This window comes from Bos indicus x Bos taurus, chromosome 1 (assembly GCF_003369695.1).
Source record: "Bos indicus x Bos taurus breed Angus x Brahman F1 hybrid chromosome 1, Bos_hybrid_MaternalHap_v2.0, whole genome shotgun sequence".
In the NCBI taxonomy this organism is placed as follows: domain Eukaryota; kingdom Metazoa; phylum Chordata; class Mammalia; order Artiodactyla; family Bovidae; genus Bos; species Bos indicus x Bos taurus.
In genome coordinates, this window is record NC_040076.1 from 95,202,804 (window position 1) to 95,228,737 (window position 25,934).

Sequence of the window (25,934 nt, forward strand, 5' to 3'; positions counted from 1 at the left end):
TCTGTGACTTTAACCCTTATCTTGCTGCTTTTGTTATTATGCATGTGCCTGTGCTAAGTGGCTTCAGTCATGTCTGACTCTTTGCAACCCTGAGTACTGTAGCCCACCAGGCTCCTCTGCTCATGGGATTCTGCAGGCAAGAATACTGGAGTGGGTTGCCATACCATCCAGGGTATCTTCCTGACCCAGGGTTCAAACCTGCGTCTTTTATGTCTCCTGCATTGGCAGGTGGATTCTTTACCACTGGACCACTTGGGTATCTCAAGGTTTCCCACCTGGGCTTCCCAGGTGGCACTAGTATTCATGGGGCTACAGTCCATGGGGTTGCAGAGTCAGACATGCCTGAACACAGCACATTTCACATTGGGAAATAGATGGGGAAACAGTGGAAACAGTGTCAGACTTTATTTTTCTGGGCTGCAAAATCACTACAGATGGTGACTGCAGCCATGAAATTAAAAGATGCTTACTCCTTGGAAGGAAAGTTATGACCAACCTAGATAGCATATTCAAAGGCAGAGACTTTACTTTGCCAACAAAGGTTCGTCTAGTCAAGGCTATGGTTTTTCCAGTGGTCATGTATGGATGTGAGAGTTGGACTGTGAAGAAGGCTGAGCACTGAAGAATTGATGCTTTTTAACTGTGGTGTTGGAGAAGAGAGTCCCTTGGACTGCAAGGAGATCCAACCAGTCCATTCTGAAGGAGATCAGCCCTGGGATTTCTTTGGAAGGAATGATGCTAAAGCTGAAACTTTGGCCACCTCATGCGAAGAGTTGACTCATTGGAAAAGACTCTGATGCTGGGAGGGATTGGGGGCAAGAGGAGAAGGGGACGACAGAGGATGAGATGGCTGGATGGCATTACTGACTCGATGGACGTGAGTCTGAGTGAACTCCGGGAGTTGGTGATGGACAGGGAGGCCTGGTGTGTTGCGATTCATGGGGTCGCAGAGAGTCAGACACGACTGAGCGACTGATCTGATCTGATCTGATTATAGGCATACCTAATGGCCTGCCTCAGGAAGATACCCTGCCCCTGCCCACCTGTGAAGGACTATGACGTTCTTAAATTCTTTGTCTGGCAAATGGCTCAGCATCTGGCACCCCTTGACTCCTGCTTACCAGGGTGGCCTAGAAATTCACATTTGAGTAAGCCAGAATTGCAGATAGGAGATGTTCCATTTTACACCACCCAAGAAATGACTGTAAGGAAATGAAACTAATATATCTCCCTGCCTGAAGCTTGCTATTCTAGGAGACATTTGCAAGGATTGAATAGTCTTTTTACTTTGTTTCCTCACCTCCCCCATCTCTGATCCATTAAAGAACCTGGCATCCAGGCCCCAGTGAGATGGCTATTTTGAGGCAGTAGCCTGTCACCTTCTCAGTCAGCCACCTCCTGAATAAAGTCCCTTCCTTGTCCCAACACCTCCTCTCAGATTTATTGGCCTGTAGTGTGGGGAGCAGAGTGAGCTTGGACTCGGTAATAACCCTACATTAGAAAACCCTCTTGGCTCTATCATAGAGCTCTATTTACTTCTTAACCATCACTCTATTCCAAGCCACCATCATATCCACCTGGTTTACTCCAGTATTCTTCTAAGTAATCTGCTTTGTCTCACTCTATTCTTTATATAACTTGCTGCTGCTGCTGCTGCTAAGTCGCTTCAGTCGTGTCCGACTCTGTGCGACCCCATAGACGGCAGCCCACCAGGCTCCCCCGTCCCTGGGATTCTCCAGGCAAGAACACTGGAGTGGGTTGCCGTTTCCTTCTTCAATGCATGAAAGTGAAAAGTGAAAGGGAAGTCGCTCAGTCATGTCCGACTCTTAGCGACCCCCTGGACTGCAGCCTACCAGGCTCCTCTGTCCATGCGATTTTCCAGGCAAGAGTACTGGAGTGGGGTGCCATTGCCTTCTCCGTTACATAACTTGAGTCACCTTTAAAAATGTTTAATCAGAGGAACATTTCACTCCCATGATTAAAACCTTCTAGAACCTTTCTCTTATATTTAGGGGGAAGAAAACTTCTGCAATGGTTTAAAAAGCCTTAGATGATCAGACTTCTCTATTCACGCTCTGACTTCATTCTGTTGCTCTTTCTTTCACAATACTCTTGACTTCATTGGCTTTTTTGTTGTTCTTGCACATTCTAAGCTTTTGGCCTCAGGGCCTTTGTGATTTCTGTTTCTCCTGCCTGTAACCTTTTCCCTAGATAATTATAAATCTTGTTACTTTATTTCATTCTGGTCTCTGCTTAAGTGTCATCTCCCCAGAGAGGCCTTTTTTGGCCACCCTATGTAAGGAGAGTGTCCCCTCACCCCATGCTCTCCATTTGTTTACTCTGCTTTGGTTTTCTTCTTAGCACTTAGCATTATCTGCTTTGATATGTGTTTTATTTGTTAATTGTCTATTTCCTAGTAGAATACATACAAACTCCCTGAGGTCAAGGACTTTCTGCTTTGAAGGGTTAATACTGTTAACAATGCTTGTCACATAGTAAGTGCTCTATAAATTTATGTTGAAAGAATGACTGTGGGCAAGTTAACCTTGCTGGCCTCATTTTCTTCATCTGAGAAATGGGGAAAATAATGGTATTTACCTCATACAGCAAATGTGAATGCCAAATAAGATATTGAGTGTAATAAGACATTGTGGCAATAGTGTTGGCTGATGAGATTATGATTGCTATTCAATAATGTAAATGATCTAGGACTTTCCTGGTGGTGCAGTGGATAGTAATCCACTTGCCAATGCAGGGGACACGGGTTGACCCCTGGTCCAGGAAGATTCCACATGCTGTGGAGTGACATGTGCCACAACTACTGAGCCTGCGAGCCGAAACTACTGAGCCCATGAGCTGAAACTACTGAAAACTGAGCCCCTGGAGCCTGTGCTCTGCAACTAGAGAAGCTGCTGCAATGGGAAGCCTACATACTGCACCTGGAGACAGCCCTCGCAAAGCAACAAAGACCCAGTGCAGCCAAAAATAAGCAAAATATATACATGATTGAAATCTCTTATGATTAATCAACAGATACTTATGCTAAGTAAGGTGGACTTTGCCTGCTGTATACTTTTTACAGTGGTTGATTTCAGAAATATAACTTACAATCCAGTTATTGGTAACTTAGTTGGAGGGAATAGATATAAGTACATGAAAAGTCAAATGCCAAGTGAAAGTCGCTCAGTCGTGTCCAATTCTTTGTGACCCCATGGACTTCACAGTCCATGGAATTCTCCAGGCCAGAATATTGGAGTGGGTAGCTTTTCCCTTCTCCAGGGAATCTTCCAACCCAAGGATAGAACTCAGGTCTCCCACATTACAGGCAGATTCTTTACCAGCTGAGCCACCAGGGAAGCCCAAGAATACTGGAGTGGGTAGCCTATCACTTCTCAGTGGATCTTCCCGACCCAGGCAGATTCTTTACCAACTGAGCTATGAGGAAAGCCCTAAATGCCATTGAATATTTAAATAACCAATCAAGACAACAGAACAGATGTTATCATGCTTAATTAGTTGTCTAATACATTTGCTGATGATGTTCTAGGTCTAAGAAATAAAAGCTTTTTTTTTTTTTTTTTAACTAGAGTCGTCTGAGGAGGCTTCGTGGAGCATGTGGATTTGGGCTGCCTCTTGAAATGCTGGGGAGGATTTTAATCCTTTATTGGCCATGAGGTGCATGGGCATCAAAGGTGGGGCAGTGACATAAACCCTAAGGACTAGGGGAGGTAAAGAATGTAATAAATCGGTTTGGCAGGAGGGAGAGGTCTTGTGAGGAAGCAGTTTGAGAGCAGCACAAAGAAAACAAGGTAGGAATGAAAGCAAATGATTCAGGCGACAGGAACTGCCCGTCCTTACTTGGGTTGGACAAGCAAGGAAGGAAGCACTTCTGCATGGTTAGGAAAGAAGGTAACGCATCACAGGCTTGCCTTCAGGTTCACTCCCTTCTCCCCCACAGTACAAGTGCCCTAGGTGGTTACTCTCTGATGCCCAGACAGTGGGTTGGCTTGCGAAGTCCATGTGTCCATGTATCCAAGGAGAGGAGCCACAGGAGGACACTGCCCTTCTGTAACCAGAGCCTGTAAGATAACTTTAAACTCTCTCTTTTTTTTTTTTATCCACAAGAATTCTCACTCAAGTGGCTAGGACTCAAAGGCAAGGGACAGTTTTCACTATGACTTCTTATTTAAAAGAGTAGAAAAACTACATACAAAAACTTAGCATTGGATTTGGGTTCCCTGCATCATTGGGAAAGGGTGGGAGGTGGGAGGGAGGTTCCAGGGGGAGGGAACATTTGTGTATCTATGGCTGATTCATGTTTATGTATGGCAGAAACCCACACAATATTGTAACTATCATCCAATTTAAAATAAAATTTTTTAAAAGACTAGAGAAACTTAGAAATTAAAGGCCAACCAATAAACATAATAATTTACATTTTAATATGCATATTAAGAAATACTCATTTTTTTCACTCCTCAATAGTGGATGAAAGTGGGAAAAGAGCATGTTAAGCACTTCCTTCTCTTTTAGAAGAGTATAAAGAGGTAGACTAAGGAACAAATAAAAATATTCATATATTTGTTCAAAAAAAAAGAAATACTCAGGGTTTTTTCTGAACAACATGAAAGAGAAGTATATGTCACCCTAAAATATGCTACTTAGGCATATTGATTATTTTGAATTAAAGTTATTTAAGAAACAGCTGATATAAGAATACTCTGATCCTCCTTTATCTCCCTGAGACCAGGAACTAAATCTCCCAGGTGGAAGGGATCTTCCCTGTACCAGGAGGTTTGAAGGCATCCTCATTGCCAGAGACAGGGAATTCAGGGCCAAGAGGGTTGTATAAACAAACTTTGTTACTACACTGATTTGCTGGGCCAAGCCCAAACCCCTGTATTTTGTCATTTCTTCACAAATTTATTGTTTCTTTTGTCTAAAAGGTATAAAAGCTACCTTCTTTGGTTACTTCTTTGCATCCCACATTTTTATCAGCTCTCATATATACAAAATTAATTTTTCTCTTGTTAATCTGTCTGTATCAATTTAATTATTAGAACAGCCAAAGAACTTAGAAGGGAAAAATTTTCCTCCCCTACAAGCATATTTGGTTAGTCATGTATAGCCACCTTCTCATTATCATGTGAAAGGAAACACCTTATATGAGAAGAGGCCAGAGTGACCTATGAACTGATCAGATTGTTTTTTTAAAAAGGATAGGTTATCTAACCAACTATGAGATAAAATTTGCTTTAATAATATAATTTTATATAGATTTGCATCTAAAAGAATGTGTGTCCATTAAGTTTTTTTGTTATCAGCAAGTTAATAAATGTAACCTTTTGGAGCATTAGAACAGATTTCAGAGCAATCTGTAGTAATTAAGAAAATGATCCTGTAAAAATAAGAGAATCAAAATAAAACAAAAAAAGATGCAAAACAGATATGAGCCATGACAGATGTGGCAGAATAGGGAATGGACATGAAGACAATAAGACACATTGTTGTTAACACAGCCCTGACAACACGTGTCCCAGATTAAATAATGAATGCCATTGGTGGGCACAGCCAGGAGAGAACAGAGAGCACATTGTTTCAGCCTGTCTATCTATTTTCAGACTAATTGCTTAAGTATAGGCTTCTGTTCTGGTTACAGCCAGAGGAAAATCAAACAGTTGAAATACTGTAAGTCCTGTAATTCACCCCCATCACAAATCAAAATTAAATAAGAGTTAAGAGCAAAGCATCCAAGTAAATTGTTAGGCCTGCCTGCAAATGAAAGCCTGAAGAGAAGCAGGATATACTTGTGCACTCTTTCATCCTCTCCTGATCAGGTTCTAGCTAATGTGATATGAGGGCTTGTCATCGCCTCTTCTGCGCTCAGGACTACAGCTTCAGCTCTGTAGGGTGGGGGGGCAGATCCCAGTTTCCATGCCTGGGACTGGCCCAAGGAGTGGTGTCTTCTTGGGCAGCGGCTTCTCTGAGGTTTCAGGCAGGTTGGTATCACCTGCCTTTTCCTACTTCCTACTGGGTCTTTGTGATGAGCTAGTGAGCTGTATGGAGAAGGCGATGGCACCCCACTCCAGTACTCTTGCCTGGAAAATCCCATGGGCGGAGGAGCCTGGTAGGCTTCAGTCCATGGGGTCGCTAAGAGTCAGACACGACTGAGCAACTTCACTTTCACTTTTTACTTTCATGCATTGGAGAAGGAAATGGCAACCCACTCCAGTGTTCTTGCCTGGAGATTCCCAGGGACAGGGGAGCCTGGTGGGCTGCCGTCAATGGGGTCACACAGAGTCGGACATGACTGAAGTGACTTAGCAGCAGCAGCAGCAGTGAGCTGTAACCTGTGAAAGTACTTTGTTGACACAAATGAAGGGATTCTGTTTTTATTATTTTGGAGTGTAGAGTTGGTGGAGGAAAGAACACAAATCAATATCCTGGATTTGAATCCTGGTCATCTCATACTCTGTCTCCCCTTTTCTGAATTCCTTAAGTGTCTTCCTGTGTTACCCGCCCCCCATCCTTTGCATCAGATGTTCTTTGCTTTTTTGAGAGTTTGCAAGGACCCCTTTGGCATTCTAGTGAAGCTAATGAATCCCTTTACAAAATAATGTTTAATGCATTAAATTAAATGCATACTTTTAAGTGAATAAAATTAGAGGTTCTAGGCCTTTCTGCAGTAAACATCTTTGCCATAAAGCAGTTTTACTGCACAATTAATTGGCCGTAAGGCAGTTTTGCCATAAAACAGAAAGTGGTTGACAATTGGTTTCAACTGTGTTATAGCAACTTGATAGAAAATACAGTGATAAGAAAACTTACTGAAGTGTGAAATAAGAGAGTGTAAAGCCAGGCTGAATATTGCGCTAGAAAACAATCAGATCAGATCAGTCGCTCAGTCGTGTCCAACTCTTTGAGACCCCATGAATCGCAGCACGCCAGGCCTTCCTGTCCATCACCAACTCCCGGAGTTCACTCAGACTCACGTCCATTGAGTCAGTGATGCCATCCAGCCATCTCATCCTCTGTCGTCCCCTTCTCCTCTTGCCCCCAATCCCTCCCAGCATCAGGGTCTTTTCCAATGAATCAACTCTTCACTTGAGGTGGCCAAAGTACTGGAGTTTCAGCTTTAGCATCATTCCTTCCAAAGAAATCCCAGGGCTCATCTCCTTCAGAATGGATGGTTGGATCTCCTTGCAGTCCAAAGGACTCTCAAGAGTCTTCTCCAACACCACAGTTCGAAAGCATCAATTCTTCGGCACTCAGAAAATGATAACAGTTTGCTAATCCTTTCATGGGCATAGCCATCTCTCTCTTGTCAGAACCAAAAGTTTACCAACCGATGGCAAATATAAAAGTGGAGGCTAGTAATACATGACACTGTTTGAGAATATTACATATCGATTCTTTAGCTCATTTAGATACATCTCATCTTGTAATGTCACCTTTACCAGATTTATCACTCAGTATTAGAAGTTGAAGGCAAAGGGAGACTCAAACTCCTCCAATATCCCCAGAATAAATGGTTACATGATTCTTGGTAAGTTTTATGAAAATGGTGACATTTTTTGTTATTTGATAGTACAGAACATGATGTAGACAGAATTTCGGTATTTGGCACAGAATCTGGCTTAGGTGATTTGGTGAAATGAGGACTGTCATGTAATATTTAATGTAGTCCAGATATGCACTGCTTTATATATATGTTTGTATATGTTATATATATATATAGAGAGAGAGAGAGAGAGAGAGAGCAGCATCTCTTGTCTGTTCATTCTACTTACAGGGAAATCTGAAGAGTCTTACAGCAGATTTTTTTTTTTTTTTTAATACCATGGAGCTGTATGTCCAACATTAGACCCTGAATCATTAATGATTGACTTTGAGAAAGGAAGTATCATTGCTTTCACAATGTTTGAAGTAGTTTTAAGTTTTTGTTATTAGTTTTTCATGTTTCATTATATCCTTTTTAATGTCCCTATTTTAATTTATTTTCATTATTTTGTCTTTTATAGTAAAGCTGTCCTGCAGCCAATTAGTTGCAAGGCAAAAGTTCTTGCAGCAAAGATTCTTAAGAGAAAATACCAGACTGCATAGGGTTACGAAAGAAACCAATTAGACTGATATACAGTTATCAGTATACCAAAAAAGTAAGAACATAATATCCACCCTTTATTGATAGCCTCCAAAAACCACCTCCTTGTCTTGTCCATCCCACCCCTCCTTCTTCTGCCAGCCTACTCTTCCTTCTGTGTGCCCAGTTCTGTTGGTGGCATTAACAACCTCCACAGGGCTCAGGCCCCGAACCCAGCTTGAGCAAGTAAGTGAGCACTGCTGCTGCCCGGATTACTGCCCCAGTCTCCTTGATGATATCTGTGGAAGTGTAGACTTGTACATTTTAAAGCACTGATGTGTCATTTCCTTTACCTGGAATGTCTTCTAAATTTCCGCTTACCTTGCAGGGTCTAGTTCCTCCTTACTTCTCTTTCCAACACACACCTCTGGTCACATTATGGTTTACAATCTCTTGGTGATGCCTCTTTATCTCCATGATGTGACATCAGAGGACTCCTGCCTCTCTCACAGAGTTTTCTTCTGTTGGTCTCCCAGCCTCACCAGGCTGCCTGTGGTCCCTTTGGTGGCCTGCTTCCCACTTCCCCCTTTGTCTTGGCAGGCTGAGTGAGTGCCCTCTGCTTGGGGATCCCTCAGCTGCCTTATGGCCTCCAGGTCTCAGTTCTGTGGCTGCTTGGCTGGGATGCCTTTCCCAGCCAGCACTATCACAAGGACTGCCCACACAAAGTCCTTGTCCAACCGTCTCCTGCTCCCTTTCATTTGACCAGAGCCTGGCAGTTTCACAGTGGTACGCACGGAGGAGGACAGCATTATCATCTTACGTGATTAGCAGCACTGACTTTACAGCCAGATGACCTGAGTTCTAATCCCAGTTCCACCACTCGCTGTTTGATCTTGGCAAGGTACTTACTCTTTAGAGGCCTCAGCTTTCTCATCTGTGAAACTGGCAAAATAATAGATTGGGGTGATTTAAATGAATTAATCTCTTGAAGCACTTTAGAACCATGCCTAGCGTATTGTGAGAGCTTAAATATTAGCTACTAGTTTTAGTTTCAGTAAGTTTTGTAATATTAGTCTTAGTTCCAGTAGCATGGCCTGGGCTTATTTAAAAGTCACATCCTATTATACTTTTATTTTTGCTGGAGTTTTATTAAAGACTGTCATGTAATTCAAAACCCAGTGTTTAACTGTTCTTCATCTCCGCTGAGGATATCAGAACATCGATTTTAACAAAAATAATTTATATTAGACAAAAGGAAATACTGTTTGAAAGAAAGATAGGAAGAATCCTGGGGATATAGCATCTTAACAGAATGATGGAGACACAGTCCCACCAGCAGTTAGCTCGCTGAGTTGGGATGTATCCAGGGTTTTTACATTTCAGAGATTATGCTGGTCTCACAGGAATTTTTCTTGCAGCCCTTTGGGTAAAGGAGAGATCAATGTTATTTATGAGAATATTTCTCTGGGAATGCAAATCATTATATATGCTTGCAAACCAGATCCACAGGTTTTGAATGTAATTATACTTTTTCTTTTGCATGAATATTTTCATACCCTCTATAAATATTCTGGTCTGTGGGAAAGAAACTTTTCGTGATTCCTACCACATATTGTATGTGACGTTAATGTGCTCTTATAACTCATCCTTTTCTTCCCCTTCTTTTTCTTCCAACGGCAAGTTATTTCCCCTGAGGTTTAATTATTTCAGCCTTTTCTTGGTTTTGCCACCAGGTGGGGCACTGGCTCCTTTATAACGCAGGGGCCAAAGTCTTGAGGCTGGTTTTCTCATTGAAGTGGCTGCCTTGCTCCCCCTCGTTCTGAACTGACTCCTGGAGAAACTGTTGAGCTCTGACCCTGGGAGTGGATGGGGGAGGGCGGAGGGCGAGTATTAGATCCGAGGCAGTTACAGGGCTTTTCATGCCTGATTTTGTTGAGCTAATATGCTAATGACTTACGTTTCACGGGTTTTGAGTAACTTGGATTTTACCGTAAATACATGTAAATCTACTTGGCAACAAAAGAATCAAGTGTTATTAAAGTACGTGGTTAGTATTGCAAATTTTCCTTGGACTATTTGGTCCCATCTTTATGGCTCAGAAGAAACACTGAATTTGGTAATCTTGATCATTATGTTAAACAGGTCTGCTAAAAATAAGGTAGAAATCATGGAAACAAGAATTAAAACTGCTCTTGGTGTTGAAAACTTGGGAAAAATTGTGTATACCACAAGCACTTTATGTTAAAAAGCAGAGCATGGATTTTTAATTCTTTCTTAAGAAGCAGTATGTGGGAACATTATTTTTTAAAATAAATGGCTTAAGGAAACTATCAATTATCTTTTTTAGAATGAAAAATAAATTTCTTATTTTAAAACCATAGAGAGTCATATTAAGCTCTAGTTTAAACAATTACAAAACTACCAAAAAAACTTTTTAGTTTTATAAAATAACCTAACTGTAGGTGGTAGAATTGAATTACAAGTAATTTTCAGATTTATAGACACCATGTCAGACTCAGAAGTTAGATAGTTCTTTGATAAGCTTTCCCCCTGAACTTTAACTTTTAGACTTCAGTGATTAATGAGGTTTTTTGCTTATTTAATGTATTTTAAGAGACTTCCCTGGTGGCAGTAGTAAAGAATCTGCCTGCCAATGCAGGAGGTGCAGTTTCAGTCCCTGGGTCAGGAAGATCCTCTGGAGTATGAAATCACAACCCACTTCAGTATTCTTGCCTGGAGAATCCCATGGACAGAGGAGCCCGGCGGGCTACAATCCATGGGGTTGCAAAAAAGAGTCGGACTTGACTTGGTGACTAAACAACAACAACAATATATTTCAAAAATGTAGGAATAGTAATAGTATGTAACTTTGATTCTCAGAAACAATAACTTAATATGGTCCCTCTTAGGCAACATGAAGTTATAGTGCTATATGTTCCATCACCACCACCACCAACTTGGGCAACAATATAAAACTCATTTCATGGCCCTAGTGGAGGGCAGACTGTATTCCTCTTGTTTAAAATGAATGAGTCACTTTAAGACAGCATCTGTAGGGAGAGAAAGGAGTGAGAATGCTCTTTGTTTAAGTTGGTGTGTTACAGTTTTCTTGGGCAGCAAGTACAAAAATGAAGCCCGAAGTCTTAGCTCATTCTGTACATGGATTTTATTTCTCACAGCAGCCCAGTGTCTATTTAACATATGGGAGTGGTTTCAAGTTCATTACTAAAGCTTATAGGCTAAAGTGCTTTGTGGGCTTGGCTATGACTTAAGTTGCCTTTGGGGAGTCAGCCAAAAACGGGGCTCTCTTTCCTGTGTTTGTGGACTCTCCGGGTGGTCAGTTTCTTTTCCCCTCTCAGCTGTCAGCTGCTCTGGAGATTGGTTTCATAGTAAGGATTCTTTCTTTAAAGCAATATGAAGCGACTACTTTCACGGGGGCACCAGGTTAGTACATAACATTTTGAACTTTCTGCTTTATGTGTCAGACTTTCTTTCTGTTCTCACAGGGCAATGACATGACAGTCGGCATGGCATTTGTGCTGTTGCTGCGTTTTTTTAGAAAATAATATTCATTGATCCTACGGAGGTCTGAGGTTTATAGTCTTCCTTATACTATCTGCATTGTTGAACAATATTAAATGCAGGAGGAAGCCACGCAGTAATGACTGGTTTGTGTTAGATGTGCAGTCTAGAAATCTGTGCTTGTTTGTATGCATTTACAGTTCCTTTTTCAGAATTCCTTTCATTGTATCTTCTCATTATGTCTTCTAGGAATAGCTATGATATTATACATGGTTTATTTTACTTTTTGGAGCACAAGGCAACAGTGTGCTGTGTCCCAGCCAGCATGCAAGCTTGTCTGATGTATTTTTCTCTAGGGCCTACTACTTATAGTTAAAGGAACCAGAATATCATTTTAATTTTCTTTTTGAAAAGCCTGGCATTTTTCTAGAATGCCTCAGAAAACACCTGTGTAATAGTTGACATGGACAGAGTGCACAGGTGGATCAAGCTGAACTGAATCCCTTTCTTAGTCATCACTGTTTTTCTTCTTAAGTGATTCCTCAGGATTGAAGATTACTCTAGGAGTAAATATGACAGTCAAAACGGAGTGTGCCTTGGAAGGCATGAAATTATCGCTAATAGTATTAAAGTGAAATTAAGTCAATAAAGTGAAGTATCAAGAGAATATCTTCCTTAATTTCATTAACTTAGACATCTCGAGAGCAATTTTACCTTTGTTCACTTGTCACCAAACCAATCTGGTATTAAACAGTTTCACAAGAATAGTTCGATTTGATGATATTTTCAGTTTTGTATATGAAGTATTAGTATTCTTATGAAGTATACTGGCTTTTATGTTACTTTAGGTATGGTTTAGTTCAAGGTAAGCTCTAGTGTTTTAAAATATGTCAATATACTTCTATTATTACCATACAGTGTTTCAGAAAGGGTCTGTTCGCTCATGTTCTCTTCTGTCTAAAAATATAAAACTGAGGGAGAAGGAAGACAGAAGTAGATATTACACTTAGAAAAATCTCTCAGGTGATTTGCTAAACTTTAAAGTTCCCAGTCCTATCTCCGCTGAGGCTGAAGTTATAAAGTTATGTCTGCATGCTATCTCAGGATTGCAAAATGGACTGGACTTTATCCCCTCTGAGACACAGTTGTATGACATGAGTCTGAGTGAACTCCGGGAGTTGGTGATGGACAGGGAGGCCTGGCGTGCTGCGATTCATGGGGTCGCAAAGAGTCGGACATGACTGAGCGACTGATCTGATCTGATTATTGCCCTTGTGTCTGCAGATGTTTTCTTCAACAGTAAATCCAAAAAAAAAAAAGCAGAGATTGGTATAATTTGCTTAATATTAATGTGTTAGTACTGCATAATGCTATTATTGTTAAATACTATTAACTTAACATTTTAAAGAAGACTTTTGTCAATCTGATTATACCTGCTCCCTGATTTTAAAGGACAGTGTTAAGACATTCTACTTGTCACTCGTTTGTGCTTAATTGGCATGGATAAATCCTAAAAAGCTCACATCAGACACATTTATGTCTCAATTTCTATATTCCCAAGTGCTTCACAGCTTTTTATTCTACAGATAATAAGAACAACAAAAAAATACTACTGATTAGAAACAGAAAAAAACCAACGTGACAAAGGATAGAATAAGAGAAGAAACTCTGTAAAAACCATATTTTAGGGTTTTCCTAAAGAGGATCCATTACAGTAAGCTTCCTCCAAACATGACGGGAAAAAAAGACTACAAGGGAGTGCTCAAAACCTGTAAGTTGGGATCAAAGCAAATCTTATTCCTGATTCCAGGCTTAGCACACACATTGGAATTCTCGTTCTCATCTTGCAAGACTGGTTTAGTTTAGTTACATCTCTGCCTTTTGACTAAAATCAAGTAGAGACGGGCATTTTTCCCATTCCATATCAGGTTAAACTCTGAGCCGATTAAATTTTATCCAACATGCTTTCTTGTTAACAGTCAGAAGTACTCCAGATGCCTCATAAATCTCAGATGGTTATGAACATAGTTTATGTTCCAGAAGCATGTGATCCTTATTTCCTTTTAAAACAAAGCTTAGATTCAGAGTTGGAGACAAATCCTAGGACAGATTATTTCAACACAAATTGGCCCATACCCCAAATATTGGGAACGGTGGATGTCACTAGAACATAAGAACTCAGAGGAAAGAAATGAATAATCAGGAGGAATGGTGATATTAGGAGTTGGTTTTCTGACTTCTGAACCTTGATAAATGTTCACCTATCAGCCGGGTCTGTTCATGTCCCAGATGAACAGTCTCTATTCCTGCCCATAAGCTTGATCTTCAGTGTGCACGTTTGGGGAGCTGTCAGCTGTTGACTTAGTTTCTGGTCTTGTCAAATTCGTACATGGCCACCTTTGCCTTTTTCACGCCTAACTCACTGAATTCTTGTTTCCAGCCCTGCTAACATTGAAGGTGCCCACGTGAATGGGTCTTGTGCTTACATTATCAGCAGCTCAGACAGAAGGCAAGAGATGCTGTGAGAGCACCCACCTCAGAATTCACTATTTTAGTAATGACAGTATGTACTAACTTCCCAGAGGGATTGCAAAGGCTGAGGACAGATTCTATTCCCAGGGCTGATCTGACCATAGACATCCCCTATTCCCTCTTTCCTTCTAAAGAACCCAAATCAAGTTTGACCTTCTGGCATTTCTGGAGGTGATGATATTAGTAATCATGGCAGGAGTAGTAGAGGGAAGGTGATAGTAACAGCTAACACTCAAAAAGCATTTCCTAAGGGCCATCCCTTGTGTCAGCCTCTTATTTAATCTTCACAACAACCCTAAGACATCAATTGTCTTTATTATCCCCACTTTACAGTTGATGAAACTGTCCCAGGGAAGTTACATAATTTGTCCCAAGTCTTAACAACTAGTTGGCAGTAATATTGTTGTGCCTCAGAGAGGCAATGTGGTGGGGAAGAAATGGAGTGAGAAGTTGATGTCTTTGGGAAATATAATCCAATCCTTATTATTACTAAGAAGCAGCCATGAAATACTATTATCTGTGCTGCCCTTCCTACTCAAAGATGCTCCTGTTGACCCACCATCAACCAGTAAGGCATGTCCTTTGTGTTCTTTTTCCATTGGGTGGGGGTTGACCTTGTGCTCTGCTTTCTCACATGTTCTGCTGGTGATGAGTGGAGAGAACCAGTGGCGAAGCAGAATGCAGAGCTTGGTCAGTGGTCAGTAAACGAGAGCAATGGTGACCAGTCCCTGTGGGGAATAAGCCCACAGTTTTAAAAACTGTCTTTTAACTGCATAAGCTAATCTTGGAACTTTTGAGACTTTTTAAGGCTAAAATAATAAAACCACTAAGACTCAAACATTGGCCTTTTACTTGTTTAGCTTTTATTTGGCCTGAATGAGTGGTGTCCTCTTCGTTCCTGACCAGTATGATTTCCTGCTGACAATCAAAGTTCTGGTTGTTTTGTCATTCCTGAAGGCTTTCTGAAGCTAAGTGGAAAGCCAAGAATATGAAACATGTATTTCCTTAAAAAACATAAATGTGCATTTTAAAATGTTGTGCAAATAGCTTACTCTAGATTTGGCCAAAGCTTAAACATGTGACAAATAAGTTTGGAATCTTTAAAAATACAGTCCATAGGTTAAGGAGTTAAATTTAAAAAAAGAAATCAAACAATAATTCTAACCATTGGATTGGGAAGTACTTTCTCTTCTTAACATCAACAGTTGTTGTTTAGTCATTAAGTTGTGTCTGACTCTTTTTTGTAACCCCATGGACTGTAGTCAGCCAGGCTCCTCTGTCCATGGGATTCCCCAGGCAAGAACACTGGAGTGGTTTGCCATTTCCTTCTCCAGAGGATCTTCCCAACCCAGGGATCGAACCTGCATCTCCTGCGATGGCAGATGGGTTCTTTACAACTGAGCCACTTAGGAAGCCAAAACCCAATAGAGGAAATCACAAAAGGATTAGGGCAATAATTAGAATTTTCCAGATAGAAGTGCAAAAGCTTTAACTACAAAAATATTCATTGAGGTGTTATTTATTATCATGAAAAGTTGGTAACAATTGAAATGCACACTAGAAGAAAATTGCATAATGGATCATTAGGTTGCTATTACTATTTAGGAAAAATTATCAGGGGAGGAAATGGTGGTGACAGATATTTAAGTTAAAACACTGGATCTCAAACTATTTGTGTCTCTCATACTTGGCCATGTTTAAAATATATCTCTGCCTTATGATCCAGCAATCCCACTGCTGGGCATACACACTGAGGAAACCAGAAGGGAAAGAGACACGTGTACCCCAATGTTCATCGCAGCACTGTTTATAATAGCCAGGACATGGAAGCAACCTAGATGTCCATCAGCAGATGAATGGATAAGAAAGCTGTGGTACATATACACAATGGAGTATTACTCAGCCATTAAAAAGAATACATTTGAATCAGTTCTAATGAGGTGGATGAAACTGGAGCCTATTATACAGAGTGAAGTAAGCCAGAAGGAAAAACACCAATACAGTATACTAACGCATATATATGGAATTTAGAAAGATGGTAACGATAACCCTGTATACAAGACAGCAAAAGAGACACTGATGTATAGAACAGTCTTATGGACTCTGTGGGAGAGGGAGAGGGTGGGAAGATTTGGGAGAATGGCAAAAAAAAAAAAAAAAAGAAAACTGAGTGTGAAAAAAAAATATATATATATATCTCTGTATGTGTTATTCTTAGGGAGAGAGCAGAAGGGATGGTCACCTCAAGTTAATAGAGATTTAGGGATTATTTTAAAGGTAGGAATTTCTGGCAGTTTTAATTTTCTTCTTATATTCTTCTGCATGTTAATATTTATGTTTCAGTTCAGTTCAGTCCCTTTATATTTGAAAAATATATAAATTATTCATGGAAAGAAAAATGAAGACAAGATATACAAAAATTTAATAGTAACTTAACATCACCCATAATCTATTTAAGATGGTAGCTCTAAGAATGATTTTAATTTCCTCAAATAGTTTGTAAATTTAAGGTTTCCTTTAAGAGGAATTTATGTTTTATAATAAAAATTAAAATAGATGAGGAATTAGGTTAGAGTTGAGGCCAGATAAATTTCTATAAAGGAGAGGATATTTTTATTCTGAGGAGCAATTATTTTTCTGCATTTATACAGCTGCCTTTATTTTGAGGAGGGCATGGCAACCCACTCCAGTATTCTTGCCTGGAGAATCCTAAGGACAGAGGACTCTGGAAGGCTACAATCCATAGAGTCACAGAGTTGGACATGACTGAAGCTACTTAGCATGCATGCATTCATTATTTTAGGAAACTGCCTTTTGATTTTTATGTACCAGGTTTAAAATCTTAGATGTTATAGCTAATACAATTATAAGATAGATAGTTTATTAAATAAGGGCTGTGGGAAGAAGTGCACTTAAATACTTGAGACATCAGTCCAAGAAAGACACTCATGATTTCCAGTGTGTCCAGATGTCTTGATAACAATTCCTTTGTTTAAGGGCTGTTGCTGGTGTTTAGAATGGGACATGGGGCTTCCTAGGTGGCTCAGTGGTAAAGAATCCACCTGCAATGCAATAGACACAGGAGACACAGGTTCAGTCCCTGGGTCGGGAAGATCCCCTGGAGAAGGAAATGGCAACCCACTCCAGTATTTTTGTTTGGAAAATCCCATGGATGGAGGAGCCTGGCGGGCTATAGACCATGGTGTTGCAAAAGAGTTGTAAATGACGGGGGACACACATGCATGCCCAATGGGACGATTAACACACTGAGACAGTCCTTAGAAGATATGATTTGACTGGAATGTTGAAGGTGGAAAAGAACCTTGGAGTAGTTGACTTCATTCTTCCTCCTCGTCCTATTCCAGATGAGGTCCCGGAAGCCCAGAATGATTGAGATCCCAAGGTTCTAGTCAACTGGATTGGAATCTTTTCGGGCTTTTAGAGGTCATTTGATTCCCCTGTTGCTGCTATTTTTAATATTTCTGTCTTACAAACATTTTAGTAATAAGGAATGAAACTATGTTTCCATTTTCCCTGGGTTGGTAAAAATCAAAAGCTAATACCATTCAGCACTAACCTCATAACACTGGAGAAAGAAGCTGAAGGCTCAGTGTGGCTTCCAAGGAAAAATGACCAGCTTCACAGGTGTGGTCTTTATTCTCATCGTTGTTGTTCGAACATTTTGTTCTCAGATAAAGGCTTACTTAATGCACATCTGGTTCCCATGTTTATTCTGGAAGACAGCGGCCACAGGGAGTGACTGAAGATCACTGGACACTGAACCCTGGGGATTATGTTTTAGCAGCTTTATTGAAATTGTGTTCTGTGTGATTTACACATCACAGGGTTAACCCCTTCAAATCATACAATTCTGTTTCCTTTAGTGTATTTACAGAGCTGTATAACCATGTGTGCTGTGCTTAGTTGCTCAGTCATGTCCGACTGCTTGTGACACCATGGACTGTAGCCCACCAGGCTCCTCTGTCCATGGGGATTCTCCAGGCAAGAATACTGGAGTGGGTTGCCATGCCCTCCTCCAGGGGATCTTCTTAACCCAGGAATTGAACCTGGGTCTCCTGCTTTGCAAGCAGATTCTTTACCAGCTGAACTACCAGGGAAGCCCTGAATGACCATCATCATAACCTAATTTTAGGACATTTTTGGCACCCCCAAAAGAAACCTTGAACCCATTCTCTCTCCCCCGCTCTCTTCCTCCCCCAGCGCTAGGCAACCACTATTCTGCTTTCTGCCTTTCTAGATTTTTCCATTCTGAACATTTCATTTGAATAGAATCATACAGGTGAGAAAGCTGGAAATTTTAATATGATGATCAAAGACCACTTCAGTGAACATGACCTGGTTACTCTATGGCCCCTGTCTTCTCAGCAGTGTCCTGAAATGTAAGATCGGTGAAACCAAACGAACTCACTGTTGTCACCTATTTACTAGATTAAATGGCTTATTCTTGTTTTCTGGAGTCCCTATATTTAATATTTAAATAAAAATATTTAGTATTCAAAATTTTTTAATATGTGGGAGTACATATCTATTAATATGTGATCGTTGTAGGCTGTGTTACAAAATTGTCAGTTTCGACCACTGCTTGTTGGTTGGAATCTTGAGTGAAAACTGGACTTCTGTAAGCCTCAATTTCCTTATCTATAAAGTGAGGATTATAATACTAGTACTTACCTTTCAGAGTTCTTCTGAGTACTAAATGAAATAATTTATATATAAGGCCTCCCAGAATGCCTGATGCACAATGAGTGTTAAGTGAATGTTACCTATTGTTGTTATAGTGTCATTTATAATAAACTATAGAAGTTATTTTATTTCACTCTTTCTGACATCATCTATTCCTACTAAGGATTTGAGTTGGCTTGCAAGAATATTTGCATACCATTAAACACATACACCCACTCTCACAGGAATAAAAGCCAGGGATAAGATTACTAGAAGGACTATATTGAGGAAATAATAACCATAGTAACAAGAGCTAACATTTATAGATAGCAGGTTATGAATGGACATTTCTTTAGTGTTTTTCCTGATGAGCTGAGGGAATATTGCCAGATCAGAAATGGGCAGAGACATTCAAATAAGAGTCCCAGGCTAGGACCTGGGAGGGAGCTTGATGGTCTCTAGTCTACCTAGACTTACACCCCAAGTGTTAGACATAGCCAGATATGATAGCTTGGTTTTGTGTGGATACTCACAGTGTGAAGATGAGTTCTCCATCTCACATTATGGATAGCCACTGGTTATTAAGTGCTTACCATGAGCTAAGCTACAATTAGAACCCAAAGTGACTCCAAAACTAGATAATTATGAAGTAAACTTGTCTACTCCAGACAGCCAGTTTCTTTGTTAATAGTCCTTCTTTAAAGAATGTTCTTGTATATATTAAACTGAAATGTACAATCTCATAGGCACCCTGCTTTCCAATTCTTATAATACCTTCTACACGGAGAAGCAAACACCTAATCAGATTGTGCCCCAGATATCTGAAAACAATTGTCATGGTCCTCACCCTGCCTCACTCTGCTGCTCACACACGCAAGGATAATGTTATTGTTCTTTAGGTTAGGTAGTCCAACATACTATCACTGTTCATTTTTCTTGGAATGTTTTCTCTTCTATGCTCAGTGAGGGCTTCCCTGGTGGCTCAGTGGTAAATAATCCACCTTGGTGCAGAAGATCTGGGTTCGATCCCTGGGTCAGGAAGATCCCCTGGAGGGAGGGCATGGCAACTCACCCCGGTATTCTTGCCTGAAGAATCCCATGGACAGAGGAGCACGGCAGACTACAGTCCATAAGGTCGCAAAGAGTTGGACACAACTAAAATGACGGAGCATGCATACACGCATGCTCAGTGAACTCCTACCCAGCCTTCGAGATTCCTTGCCAGTGTGCCTTTCCAGCAGTAACCTTCCCCATACCTCAGGCTGAGCAACTCCTCCTCTGAGCTCCTAGTGCACTTCTCACACTCTGAGAATTAGCTCTTAAAAGCCTGTCTCCTCCCCTGGACTGTGAGCTTCTGGTGAGAGCTGTTAACCTTTGTGCTCCTAAACTCCATTCTACCACCTGACTCATGGTAGTTGCTCAACACTGTGGAAGAGAGAATTTTGATCTTATGTGAATTCCTAACTATACCTGGTTTTACAGAGTTTTCAATTATAAGAAATGTTTTTGACAAAAGAAGTTTAGGTAAACCTTGACTAACAGAGGACTGAGCCATAGCCTATGGCTTCTCTTGGACCCAAAGTAGCATCATCTGGGGAGTAAGACTGAGGCCCTTCAGCAGGTCGGTTACTTCACCTGGTAGAAGTATCCACTGATCACCTGATGTAAACAAGGCACTTGTTTGCTGCAAAAGGTTAACACCCACCACCTTTCATCAGAGACATTTAGATGAAATGATTGCAACATTGATGATGTAGTTGAATCACAAAGTTCACAATAAGCTTAAACCAGGGTTCATAAATGTTGATAAGTTACAGTCCAAAGTTACGCATCTGTTTTACTCTGGGATCTTAGCAGGTTTTCGTAGACTATGGATAAAAATTATTCCCTAAAGCATGGATAGAGGCTTAACTTAAGGTATGTAACTGGGGCGAGAAGGCCTACATCTGAAGGAAAGAATGTGGATCTCACCAAGGCTTTGCTATCATTTGTAAAACTGTCCTGCACCTTAAATGGACTCATTAGGTTTGAACCAGAACATTTAGCAGGTCAGGCCCTGGCACAGCCTCTTGCCGCCCGAGCTCAAGTCTGTCAGTTTTCATCTAAACTGCATCTTTATTTCCCATGTGAGTTGCTACAATGCTGGAACCCGAGTGAATCCATCTTCTTCTCCCTTTGCTTTTTGCCAGCTCCATGGTTTTGTGCTAGCTTTTTCCTAAACAGTGGAGCCCAAGCTGGTGGAGCCTGAGGGGGCCACTTCCGCTCAGGGTGGTCCCCAGAAGTCTGGCCTGGGTTTGCAGCCTCTGAGACCAAGAAGGAGGCTTTTCTGGAGCCAGCTGACATGGTGCCATCCAGGCACTGATGGAGCACTTCCTATTTTAGGAAGCTCTCCGTTCACCAGGACTCTTTCACTCCTAGAGAGCTCAAAGTGTTAGAAAGTTCTCCTTTATGTGGATGTGACAGGAGCTTCTCTAGAATATCCACCCTTGTGTTCCAGTTCTGTCCGCTGAAACCACAGAGGAAATGTATGCTGATACCCGCATTCTCATTTCTGTTCAGTTTAAAAACTCCAGCTTGTTTCAACCCTTCCTTATAATGTCGTGTTTTCAGATTTCTTCAACCTGGTCCCCATTCTCTGAGTATCCGTGGTTTGCCTTTGTTGTTCTGTGGCCTCAGTCAGGTCCAAGTGTAGACCGATCAGCAAGCTGGAATTGTTGGCTGCTTCTCTGGGTACTGAGCTTCCCAGGCAGCACTAGTGGTAATGAACCCACCTGCCAATGCAGGAGACATAAGAGATGTGGTTTCAGTCCCTGGGTTGGGAAGATCCCCTGGAGGAGGGCATGGCAACCCACTCCAGTATTCTTACCTGGAGAATCCCATGGACAGAGGAGCCTGGCAGGCTACCGTCTGCTGCTGCTGCTGCTACCAAGTCGCTTCAGTCGTGTCTGACTCTGTACGACCCCATAGACGGCAGCCCACTAGGCTTCCCTGTCCCTAGGATTCTCTAGGCAAGAACACTAGAGTGGGTTGCCATTTCCTTCTCCAATGCATGAAAGTGAAAAGTGAAAGTGAAGTCGCTCAGTCGTGTCCGACTCTTAGCGACACCGTGGACTGCAGCCTACCAGGCTCCTCTGTCCATGGGATTTTCCAGGCAAGAGTACTGGAGTGGGGTGCGATGGCCTTCTCCGAGGCTACAGTCTGTGGGGTCACAAAGAGTCGGACATGACTGAGCCACTAACGCTTTCCCTTTCACTGCTGTCTGTAGAAGGGAGAACCGATTCAGACCAACTCTGCTGACTGTGGCATGTGTTCCCACCATTCTTGTTACTTCCTCCTCAGGAGCCCTGAAGTGAAGTTGGTTCATCCCAGATCCCCAGGGCTTTTGCACAAAACGGCTGCTAACCTGGGCAACCACTGTCTGTACCTGTGAGTGTTTAAACGTAAACGCAGATGTCTGCGTTTGTCCTTAGCAGTGAACCACTTTCTGTATGTCCCTTTCTCTGTATTTTTAACATGTGGTTACCAGATCAAAGACCATAAATACTTTGTGACTCTACAAACATAGTACTAAATTATGCTCCAAAGTGGGTGGATTTATGAACAGTGCCACTGGCAATGAGGTTGGGTTAGCACAGTTGTAGCTGGTTTTCAGTATGGTCCATTGCTGGCCTCATTGAGACTGGGAATTTGGGTCTCTTGTAGGAAACTCTTGTATATTTGATTCTCTCATGGGACCCCTCAGGCCTCTAAACACCCCATCGTTGACTGACTCAGGCCTGTGGGTTACACCTTCAATGCTTCTTGGTGTTAGTACATGTCTTCCTGTTTCTATAGTCTCTGGACTCAACTCTGAATCAGAATCCTTAGGACTGACTGCACTGCTCTAAACTTTGCTCTGCTTCCAGCTTGCCCTCTGACTTTGAGCATGCCCAAATCCTCTCTTTGTCTTTATTGTAAAACCCTGACTTATTTGATGGAGTTGGTATAGAATCTCTGAATTCAGAGGACAATTCTTTACGGTAACAGAATTAAGAGTTGAGTATTAAAAGCAGTTCTTTTTTCAGATACACTGGTGAAAGGAAGCCTTCCAGGAGATATCTGGATGGTTACTTAGCAAGAAATCCATTCTGATAGTTCTAGTTCTCCCTAGATGAAGACAGGAGGAAGTAGAAATTGTCAAGAATATATAGTTGAAAGTTTGAAAGAAAAGAAACTGCCTAGTAGATTTCAAATGACTGAGAGCATAGAACTGAAGAAGAGAATGGATTTCCACCTGTGTGGGGCACATTTAGTGCGGGAAGCATCGAGTTGCGGCTAGGAAAGGACTGTAGTTTTTTTCTTTTAAAAGTGGGAATAAAGACAAAAGTGACCTGTATATCTCACTTCCTACTAAGATAACTTTTAGTCATGTGCGTGACTTTTAGTTATGTGGAGCTACTGGGGTTTTATAACTCTGTTTAAGTGAGTAAGAAATAGTGAGTAAAAATTAGCTCCTTCAGATGCTTCTTTAGATTCTGAGTCAGCACAACACAACTCATCTCTCTCATGAGAGAAGAGGTGCTGTCTTATACTTCTTGGCCAAAAATATAGGCCACTTTCTGTCTAGAAATGTAGGTGTGTGTTTTGAAAAGAAAGCCAGAAGCCATATTGAAATAGCTCAAATTTAAATCAAGATTTTTAAGCTCAAATTTAAGTTGATGTTAGTGTTGTGCTTAAAAAATGTGTTAATATTCAAAAGGATAAAGTTACCTTGTTAAGAACTGACTCTTGGATTGTGATCGAGTGGTAATATCTATCATCCAGGTCTTGAGTTTTATCAGTCCATAGCACAGCTCTGCCCTTAGCCTGATGAGAGATTCAGTATTTGCCAAAGTCTTTGTGTATTTTTATTTGCCACATGATATGTTCTTCTAAAAGCACAGGCTTGGCGATTTTAAGAGGGTGGGAGACTATAGATATACTCCCTATAGATTCAGCTGTTGTCTCATCAATTCTCTAGGCATTTTGCTGCTGCTGCTGCTAAGTCAATTTTGCTAGGTCCTTTATAAATATCTGTGTGCCATTATCTAGGTGAATAAAGGTCCTGACACAGCTGTAGCAAGCTGGTTTTGTTCTCACTGACTATAACATTTCTATTGTATTTTCCTTCTCAGGCCTACTTTCCTCCTGTCATAACATGCCTTAATATCATTTTGGAGCTAGTCTAAATCAGTGCCTGTCAAACTGAGGTCCCTCTGAATCATTGAGTGTCTTGTTAAAACATGGATTCTGTTTCTGGGATATGGCTAAGATTCTGCATTTCCAGCAAGTTTCAGGGTGATGGTTACATTCAGCGGACCATTCAGGGTTTTGAGTTAACGAGGATCCCAAGGTTAATGCTCCTAGGAAGACAGGTGGTGGCAAAAAGCAAGCCATAAAACAAACATTAAATCGGAGGAGCCTCATATGTTCGTTAATGACTATGATTACTTTGGCCAATGCCCAGCCGAGTTCAGAGAGGCAGTAGTGCATAAATGCACGTTAACAGCTTTGGCCCTGCAGTCCACTTTCTGACACTCAGCAGCTGAGTCACATGGGCACATTACTAACCTCTCTAAACTTCAATTTCTGAATTTGTGATATGCAAGTAATATGAAAGTCTACTTTATAGGATTATTGTAATGATTAAATGATATCATGCATATGAAGTCCTTAGTGCTTGCTCAATGTTAGCTCTCTATAGTGATAATTCAGAAGACATTTATTGAGCATCTACTATATGCCTGGTATGTAGGTGTGTAAAAATTCAAAAGCAACTCTTTCCTTTCAACAGATATTGAATTCAGTTTTTGGAGAGTTCCCAGAGTTGAGATTGTATCTAAAACTTTGAATCTGAGGCCAGTGCTCTTCCTGCCTAATTCTGTGCCTGATTCATTGGCTGTCTCAGGCACCTTTAAGTGACACCTGTGTGCTGAGTCACAGTGGATTCAACATGTTTTAACTTAAAACCCAAAGTGAGTTATGTTTGGTTCCTTGGGTTTGAGCAAGTTATCTCTGAGGATAAAAATTGAAGGGTAGGTTTTTGTTTTGTTTTATATCATCTGGACTGTTCTGCTTGATCAGCTAAAACTGAGTGAGATCAGAGGATAGGCCTAGTTAATTTCTATTCCAGTGGATCATATTCTGAGCATACACCTACCTTCCACTTTGGTATCTGCCTTTTATTGTATTTTATTAATTCTTAAACTTTTTACTTTGTATTGAAGCGTCGCTGATTAACAATGCTGTGACAGTTCAGGTGTTCAGCAGACTCAGCCATGAGTGGTATCTACCTTCTGTCTTTGCATGAACGAACTTGTCTTTCTGAGAGCAACTAAAAACATTACACCCTGCCTCTTTCCCAAAAAGCACCCAGCAAGTGTGCGTACAAGGAGCTGAGTGTTGCCACTTTTCATTTATCTTTCGTGCCTTTCTTTCAAACCCCGTCTTGAAAAGCAAATGATCACTGACTGAGAATTTGTCTTGTCTTTATCGAATTGTTTCCCTAGTCATTGAAACTTGCATGCCTTTTCTGAGCTTGTAATAGTTCTCTTTGTGATACATATTATAATTTCATGGATACTAGTTTGGCAGAAACTTCTGGATGTGATTATTCTGTTTGTGAAAACATAATAATCTCACTGAGCAGAGTCTTCTGGTAGTGAAAACAGTGAAATTAAAGCAATATTCAAAGTAGGAATTGACAGATTGCTTTCTTTAAGTGTTTTGACAATATCTTTTCACCTTTTTTTTTTTTTGGTTATAAGTAGTAGTTTGCCTATTTTTGTTACAAGAAATATAAAAATGACTTTTGTTGCTGGTTATTCTGTAGGATCAAGGAAAATTACTTGTTCTTTCTTTGAGTATTGCTATGTGTTGATTGATTTTTACAACTCTACTTATTATTCCTGTCTTGGCAGATTTTATTAAAAACAGCTTCTTAGGGATATAATTTACAAGCCATAATTTTCACTTATTTAAAGTGTACAATTCAGAAGTTTTCAGTATATTCACAGTGTTGTTTTTGTAAATTTTTACTAGTACATTTTTCTTTTCTCTTTCCACTGGGTGTGTCCACCCCACCTCCATATTACCATAC

General features: G+C 40.8%; 1 protein-coding gene and 1 long non-coding RNA gene across 10 annotated transcripts in view; one reads left to right on the plus strand and one right to left on the minus strand.

The window, feature by feature from the left end:
- The window catches only part of PLD1 (phospholipase D1), a 274,854-nt gene that overhangs the window by 51,387 nt on the left and 197,533 nt on the right, over positions 1 to 25,934 (plus strand). For 2 of the 8 annotated variants that reach the window (XM_027541235.1, XM_027541195.1), the window contains exon 1: positions 11,345 to 11,524. The exons of 2 other annotated variants lie outside the window; for them this stretch is intronic. The gene's annotated coding sequence lies outside the window, so the exon portion shown is untranslated. Of the gene's footprint in view, positions 1 to 11,341; positions 11,525 to 25,934 lie in introns of those variants that run through there. 4 more of the 8 variants (XM_027541220.1, XM_027541203.1, XM_027541178.1 and 1 more) reach the window with 4 other exon arrangements.
- Positions 13,538 to 21,611, minus strand: LOC113892442. Of its 2 annotated transcripts, none has more exons than XR_003511056.1 (3): positions 19,890 to 21,611; positions 17,712 to 17,867; positions 13,538 to 14,862 (listed from the first exon to the last, which is right to left on the minus strand). It is a non-coding gene; the product is annotated as an uncharacterized LOC113892442 (long non-coding RNA). The 2 variants fall into 2 exon arrangements; XR_003511055.1 differs by having other exon boundaries at positions 20,074 to 21,607.